Source organism: Capra hircus, chromosome 13 (assembly GCF_001704415.2).
Source record: "Capra hircus breed San Clemente chromosome 13, ASM170441v1, whole genome shotgun sequence".
NCBI classification, from domain to species: Eukaryota; Metazoa; Chordata; class Mammalia; order Artiodactyla; family Bovidae; genus Capra; species Capra hircus.
Genome location: NC_030820.1, coordinates 62,059,076 through 62,067,870, shown reverse-complemented (window position 1 = coordinate 62,067,870; position 8,795 = coordinate 62,059,076). Strand labels below are relative to the sequence as shown.

Here is an 8,795-nt window from a genome sequence, read left to right as displayed (position 1 = left end):
CGTGCCTTGCTCCCCACTCCAGGGCAAAGGGGAAATTGAAGGCTTCCATGTTAGGGAGGAAGAGTGGACTCGAGACGACCTCATCAGTCCTGCTCAGAAGAGAGCAGGGCCAGGATGGTGGGACCTGCTGGGGTCAGAGGAGAGGTGGCTCAGTACTGAGTACTCAGGGTGTCACCTACCTGAGCAAGTGTTCCCAGGGACATGGGTTAAAGTTCTAGCCCTGCCACTTGCCACCCTGTAACCCTGGTGAATCACTTGTCTTCTGTGAGCCTCAGTTTCCTCATCTGTACAATGGGGGCAAGAGCCAAGTCTCCTGGCGAGAATGGTGATGTGAGGAGGTCATGAGGTCAGGTGTGCTGGGGAAGGCAGCCCTCCATCATGGTGGTGTTGTAGTGGAAGCAGAGTGAGGCTGTCTCCACAATGCCTCAGGTCACTTTCTTGCCCATCCTGGGCCTCAAGTTTTCCCTTTGTAAGACAAGACGTTGCGGCTGGAAAATCCCAAATGTCCCTTCCAGCTTTGGATCCAGGTCTCTGATGCCCTGATTGCCCGTACTTCACCTCCCCCAAAATCCCAATGGAAGGAATGCCACAGGCCACACAGAAGGTGCAGAAATGCCATTTTATTGCTGGGGGTGGAGGGCAAGGAGCATAGGGTGTCCTGACTGTGAGGAGGCGTATCTGAGAGTGTCCTTGACTGGGCTCAGTTGTCACTCCTGGGGGATGATGGCTGCACCAACCGTGCCAGAGGGTGATGGTATAGAGATTCTGCCATGTCCCTGGGAACCAATCTGGAAGGAGACCCCAGAGTGAGGCGTGGACACCCCGGGGCCCTTACCGGCTCCTGCGTTCAGCAGGAACAGCTGCCAGAGTGCTTCAGCACAAATCCTGCGAGCTCTGAGGCTTATGGGTGGGGGACTGGCACCTGTAGTTTGGGGTCTTTCTCTGGGCACCTGGCCCTGACCCCTCCTCATCCCCTCACCCTCCCACCGCCCTCCCACCCCCACATTAGCAACAATGACCGATGTGAAAAGACTGAGCAAGGCTCAGAGGAGCCAGGGCTCAGGGCTCAGCATACGATCAGAATCAGGGATCAGACTGAGATACAGTCTGTGTGTCTATCTGTGGCCAGTGTCAGGGCTCAGTCAGCAACTTGAGCTAAACTTCAAGCTGACTGCACTCCGGGCTCAGTCAAGGACCAGAATCAAGTACAATCTGGGTGTGACTGAGGGTCAGGACTCAGGATGTGACCAAGATCAGAGCTCACTCTGCTACTAGAGAAAGAAGAGAAGCCAAGACTTGCTTCTCCTTCTCCACAGGCCCCTGTGGGGAGGCCTCATCCTCCCTTAGCCCAGGGGCCCGAGTCGGGTCCTCACCAGCAGGCGGGCATCACAGTGGTTTTTCTCATCTGTCCTCTTCAGTTTACAATTTGTTGTGTGGTTTCCTGAAGTGTATCTGAGGGTACAAAATCAGTAGCATTTCTCCAGATCTGGATATAGCTGAATAGAAACTAGATCCCAGTGGCTGCCACCCTCCAGCAGGTCAGACTTGGCAACCAAGGGATCTCTTGCATGTCACTCTGTCTCTCTGAGCCTACGTTTGTTCATCTGTAAAATGGGTATGATAACAGTACCCACTCCACAGTGTTGTTGAAGGAATACAATGAGATGCTGTATACGAAGCACAGAGACATGGCCCAGGTAACTGGGCCTGTGGCTGTTTTCTAGGAGGACCACCTCCAGGACCCTGACACTGTTACTCATCCCATTTCTGTTGCCCCACAGCCTCAGCAACCCCAGTCATGCCAGAGACCCAGATCAAGGAAAGCCCCCAGGGGCTGGGGGTGAAGCCACAGCTCCTCCTAAGAAGGGAAAGGGAAGGGGCAGTGTTCAGTAGCAATGAGTATGGGATATTAGGCTCTTTCTGTTTCTTCTTTAAATCCGCTCATCAGCTTGGCAGTGTTTACAACCTTTCATTTGTGAGGAACCCAAGGATCAGAGAGGTGGAACCAGTTGACCAAGACCCCACAGCTGCTAAGAGCAAATGCAGAATTTGAACCCAGATCTGGCCTGTCCTTTTTCTTGCATCATTCTGTGCAGCTGGTTCCACAGGTTTAAGAAAGGAGGGCAATAGAAGCCCTCAGTCTGCAGGGACACCATTCCCAGAGCCACACTCTCCTAACTTGCTCAGGACAAAGGATCCTGAACTTCTCCTGGGTCCCCTGACAGTCCTGCCTGTCAAGCAGATGTACAGCAGTGTGCCTGCCCCTTGGAAGGCTGCAGAGGGAGCACCCACCGCTTCCCCAGGCTGCGACTTACCATCGACGTTCTGAACCAAATTCCCACTCAAGGAGCTGATGATGGTGGGGATTCGTGGGCACAGCTGAGGGTCACAGGACACCAGGGACGATACAGCAAGAGATGGAGAGAGGAAGGCAGGGATGATTTGGGATGGGGAGGGAGTTGAGGAGAGACAGGAGAGAAAGAGGACCAATCATTATCCACTGGGAGCACCCTGCAAACCACCTGCAGAGGTGCTCCCTACTCGGGACCTCAGAACCTCTGACCCTTAGGGAGCTATAATGATGGAAACCCAGAAGACCTAAATCTGAGAGCCAGAGAATGCTAGAATCCTAAAACTTCAGATTAAAACCTCAAAATCTAGACTTTTACCATTCCAGAACGCTATGCTCTTAGAAACCTTGACCTTTGGAACACTGGAATTTTAAGTAGTCAAATGAGGCCCTGGGAACCATAGAGAAGTGTTTCCAATGATTTTGTGTGTGTGCAATACACACGGATCTCGTGAAAATGCAAATTATTGAGTCAGCAGATCTGAGGTAGGACCTGAGAGTCTGCATTTCAAACAAGTGTTCAGATGAGGTCAGTGTTGCTATTCTGAGAACCACAGCTTGAGCAGTGGCCCTCCAGTTTAGTAAATCACAGAGCCCTCTGGAGGAATTTTCCTCCCATAAACCATGATCCCCATCCAAATTCCAGAGTGACTAATTTAGAATCATTTCTGGCACATGGTACATGTGGTTTGCATATGATGCACAGAATCTTACTTATGGTATATGTACTTTTTATATTTAAATCAATTAAATAAAATTGTATTCAATAAAGTATATTGCTAAGAGGCCTACTGGCAGTACATGGGTATGGTATATGATTCAAGTTGGAATCCAGTGATTTCTGCTAATATCAGATCCCTCCTCCCCTTCTCCACACACGAGACTGAATGAAGGAGGGGAGCAGCAGCTGACAGCCCAAAGGAAGTGGGCACCTCAGAAGGGAAGGTGCCCAAAGAGTACAGCCCACCCAGGGAATGTCACATCTGCCCCCCACCTGGCCTGGCTCTGAGCTGCCAGAAGTGGGGTACTCACCATGTACTGCACTATGTACGTCTCCACCAGATTCACGAGTGTGGTCACAGTATTTATGATATCGCTGATCAGTCCAGTGAAGCTGGAGATGGAACTGATAAAGACCAGGAAGTTGGCAGAGCAATGGGAAGAGGGCGGGACATGGTGGAGCACCTTGAAGTCAGGTGACTTGAGCTTCTACTCAGGGGGATCATCACCTAGAGCCACATGACTGACCAGCAGCTCATGAGAGTCCCATCACAAACATGAGACCTCATCCATCCATCCATCCATCCATCCATCTATCCTTCCATTCATTCATTCAGCACAGATTTATACAGCAACAACCGTACATGCCAGGAACCAAGCCAGACTGGGGACAGAGGGATAAACAAAGCACAAGCAGCTCCCAGTCTGGTGACTAAATACAAAGCACATGTGGCTAAGGCTGGCTCCTTCCCACCTTCAGCCCCCAGCATAACTGTCACCTCTTCAGGGCAGCCCTGCGTGACTGCTGCCTAAGAGAGGGCTTTGCATCATGGCACCCTGTTCAGTGTGCTGCTCTGCCCAGGGACGGTTGCCACCTGACATTTACCTCGTGGGATGTTTATTGTTGGACTGAATGCTTGTCTGTTTGTCATTCCCTAAGAGAATAAGCTCCAGGAGAGCAACTTCTTTGCCTGAAGTCACCGATACATTCTCCAGAGCTCAGAGTGGTGACTGCCTGGCATGGAGGATATGCTCAGCACATTTTTGGCTGAGGGAATAAATGACGTAAACCTACAATTAAATATATAATGACAACTTGCAGAAAGTATTCAGAAGGGCAAGAGAAGATTCTTACAAGAGCCAAAGGGAGGAACCTTGTTTTAGACCCTGAGTGATGAGATGTACATTGAAATGGGATGGGGGATAAGTGTACTTGGCATCCAGAACAGCCTCTGCACAGGTCTCGAGGTGGAAGGAGTTTGTTTGAGGCTGAGAGCAAAAGCTAGTGTGTCTAGGGCAGAGTGGCAAGGGGGAGAGCACAGTGATATGAGGGTGGGTCCAGATCAGATAGTCTAGATGGCCCTGAGGAGGGCTTGGGATTTTACCCAAGGTGGAGAGAAAAGCCCCCAGAGGGTTTGGAGCAGTAGAGTGGAATGCCATTTTCCAGATACGGTCACTGAGACCCAGAAGGCAGGATGATTTCTCTGGCGCTATAGGCTAGGCATTGTCCAGCAGGGCTCAGGCATTTGGACTTACATCTCAGTTTTCCCAAGTGATGGTAGGCTTCAGGGCCTGTTTTCTGTTCTGGGGGTCTTTAGGCAACCTGTGATCAGATCCCTTGTTGAGGCAGTATGGACTGACCGCTGTTCAGGGCTCAGCCTGGTTCCTTGCCAAAGCCAACCTGCCCCAGCTGTCAGCATCCAGACCATTTCTCCTCTCCCAACCATGACCACGGTCAGCCTTTCTCCCTCCACCTTCTTCCCTGGGTTAAACATGCTCTTTCAAGCACACAGTATAAGATGCAGATTTGGTGTGTTACCAGAAATCAGTGATTTAAAAGGAGAGCATTCAGTTTCCAAGATCGTATTTCGGGAATTTCCCAGTGTGTGGAGGATGATTTGGGGACAATCTGAAATTAGAGCCCATGGTAGGCATTTGCTACTCCTCTTGCCCCTCCTAACTAGAGGCAAGAAGGGAAACACAGTAAATTATTATCATCATTATTATTATTGAGGGACATTATATAATATGAGAAGGTCAGTTCTTCAAATAGACATAGCAATTTAAATGTGCAAGCATCTAACAAGAGAGCTTCAAAAAGCATGAGGCAAAAACAGATGAAGCTGAAAGGTGAAATATGCAAATTCACAGTTATGGCTGGAGAGGTCAACACTCCTGTCTCAGTTAGGGGAAGAACCGAGAGACAGAAAGTCAACATGGATATTACTATTACTGAGAGCATAGTGCCAGGTTGCATGCTAAACCCTTGCATTTTCTCATTTGGTCAACACAGTAGCCTATGAATTAGGGATCACTACCATCCTCAGTTTAAAAATGAACACTGGAGATCCTAGAGCTAAAATGAGGATAAAACCATAAGTCAGTGGCAAAGCTAGCTTGTCTCCAGAGCTTCACCTCTTTTTCACCATATTCTGCTCCCTCCCAGATATAGGAATAGGGCTGAAATTAGGGATTCCAACTCCTCAGGGAGTCCCACTCTGCTGAGATATCTGGGCCTGACCTGTTCATGAAGGGGAGTGATATCCTGGCTTGCCTGTAGGTGCATTCTCCTATGACCTCCATTAAGGTACCAGTTTCCTGAATTTTAATGCTGATACTTGTCTGTACGACAAAGTTGAGGGTCAGGTCAACAACCGCACCCAGCAGAGGCCTGTAGGGAATAAGATTCATAGTTAACAGAGGTGGCAAATCCTTTCTTGTTGCTCACTTGAGTCCCCTTCTCTGTAGACATTAGATGGGGTGTCTATGGACAATGTCAATATTGTCTGTATTCTTGACAGAATCTACATTCTTATATGAGGTTTTTCTTCTCCTGGCCACAGGGGTTTCTGTCATGTGAAATTTCTAAGCAGTATGACACTGATGATTAAAATAAACAGAACAGTCAACATTTCTTTAGCACCAATTCTGTGTTAGGTATTTCAAACAAAAATATTTTAACTGGATTAATTCATTTAATCATGATCGCACTACCAAGACAGAAAATTACTATCTCTATTTTCCGAATGTGGAAACACTTGGTATAGAGAGGTTAAGTAACTATCCTCCAAGATCTCATAGCTAATAAATGATGAAATCCTAGTGCATTTTATTGATAAAGACTCTTCTGCACATCTTCATGTTATCTCTTTGTATCTTTCAAGTAATTAAAGCACTTAAAAATTATAGTTTCCATATAATTGCATATGCTCTTCATGACATACTGACAATACTATGTGGCCCGTACTGGTCACTGTCATTTAAAGAGACTCTTGAGGGACAAAGTGATGCTGCAGGCAACTTTATCAAAGGGTATAAATGTTCGATCTTCTCAGCTTTCAAGTTTTATAATTAGATAATCACGATGATTTCGGACATATATTTCATGGAGGATTTTTTAACAAAAAGATTGGTTATGGCCAGTGTTTCTTAGAACATTTTAAATGGCAGGATTTCAGGTGTGTTTTACTCTTTGCAAGCCCATGGACCATAACCCACCAGACTCCTCTGTCCATGGAATTCTCCAGGAAAGAATACTGGACTTGGTGGCCACTCCCTTTTCCAGGGATCCACCCTCTGAGCCACCAGGGAAGCCCAAGAATGTGGGTAGCCGTTTCCTTCTCAAGGGGATCCTTCCAACCCAGGGATTGAACCCAAGTCTTCCACCTTGCAGGCAGATTCTTTACCATACAGAGCCACCAAGGAAGCCCTTAGACCTGGAAAGGTCTCCTTCTTTTACAGATTGGGAGACCAAGTCAGAAGCATGGAAGGTACCTGATGCCAGATTGGAGATCTGTTGGCATACCCCACTGCATCTCTCAAACCTCCAATTCTAACCAATACTCACAGGGTCAGGGTGACCTTAGCAGCGATGGGGATACTCAGGTTAATGCGTGGGCCTTGAAGAGTCGCTTGGAGTGTGATATTCCCCATGTTGATGCTCCTGATTGTCAACCTGTGCAAAAACCACAGTTCACTCTTGTCATTCATCACGCAGCCATTGCTGGGCTCTTCTCTATGCCAGTCTCATGCTGAGCATTAGAGCCTGACTGACTTTGCCTGCTTTGGTCTTCATGCTAGCCCAGTTCAGAGGTTGGATTCTCTCCACTGGATGGCATGGCAGGAGAAAATTGTAATTCCCCCTAGACTCCAGGGTAAATATGTGCCAGAGTCAGAATTTGGTTTCTTAAAAAATTAAAGTATAGTTGCTTTTCAGTGCTGTGTTGGTTGCAGGTGTTCAGCTAAGTGACTCAGATATATATGGACAGATAGATATGCGTGTGTGCTAGTCACTCCAGTCGTGTCTGACTCTTTGCGACCATACGGACTGTAGCCCACCAGGCTCCTCTGTCCACCAGGCTCCTCTTGATTCTGTAGGCAAGACTACTTGGGTGGGTTGCCTTTTCCTTCTCCATTAGACAAATGTAAATATAGGTATATATAGGTGGAGATAGAGATACTTTTCATTTCATATTCTTCCCCTTATAGGTGGTTACAAAATACTGAGCATACTTCCCTGTGTTATCTAGTAGGTCCTTGTTGGTTGTCTGCTTCATATACAGCAGTGTCTACATGTTAATGCCAGACTCCTGATTTTTCTCCCATACTCCTTTCCCTTTTTGTGGCCATAAGTTGTTTTTTTTTTTGCTCACCAGTCTATTTCTGTTTTGTGTAAGTTCATAGCACCATCTTTTAGATTACACATGTAAGTGACATCATGTGATATTTGTTTTTCTCTGAATTCACTTAGTATGATTATCTCTACATCCTTCTATTTCTTGCTGCCACTGGCATTATTTCATTCTTTTTTAGCAGAACCAGATTTTGAACCCAGAACTGCTTGGCTCCCAGATTTCATGTATGGGGCCATATATATGGTATAAATTCTAGTTTCTTCTGTCCTGAGGTCATTTAGACTTTTATACTCAGCTATATTCAGGGAAGAAAAGTTTTATTCATTGGAAAAGTGACTTAAGGTACCAGCAAACAAGTAGAGACGAGAGTGAAGAGAACCTTCATCCTGAGCCTGAAATCACATGAGAAGCAAGCCTAGACCTTTAAGCCCCTTGATAGGTCCTGCAGCCCTGCCTCTAATTTCCTCAAACTCTAGAAGAGCTGGCCTCACACCAGTTCCACTCTCAGGGGTGCAGAAGGGTTTAAAAAAATTTTTTTTTTACTTTTCTGTCTTTGATCTTAAACTTACCTCCCCAAAGATATATATTCTCTTTTGGAACAAGAACTTCAGTGTGAACTCAACATCAACTCACCGTAAACATCTGATAAGTAGTTGAAGATTTTCAATAATGTTCTTGTCCAACAAGGTCTCATATTCCTGGATCTTCTCAGTAACTGCTTTCTCCAAACATGTGAAATCCTGGAGCAACTCAAAATCAGCCTTCTCTTTCTCAAGGACAGCTGCAAAAGCAATCTCCATTTAGTGTGAGTCACAACTTATGACTCAGCTCCTATGCACAGGCACCAGATGCGACTGTTTGACTCTGTTATTTCATTCAGTCTTTACAACTCCATAAAGCTGGCATTACTATTATCTGCACTTTCATATGAGGAAATAAAAGATCAAAAGGTTAAGATATGGGCCTAAAGTCCCACAGCTAGGAGACCTTGTTTCCTCTATGCTGCCTTCATACTAATGTATATTCATCATTCATCAACAAAGCAATCAATCCACTTTGTAGGCAATAGATATTGATTGAACACCAGCTTC

The 8,795-nt window shown here is 46.5% G+C and overlaps 1 long non-coding RNA gene across 1 annotated transcript; it reads right to left on the bottom strand.

Moving 5' to 3' along the window:
- LOC108637411 lies at window positions 601-1,955 on the bottom strand. Its single transcript, XR_001919055.1, has 2 exons — window positions 1,374-1,955; window positions 601-788 (listed from the first exon to the last, which is right to left on the bottom strand). It is a non-coding gene; the product is annotated as an uncharacterized LOC108637411 (long non-coding RNA).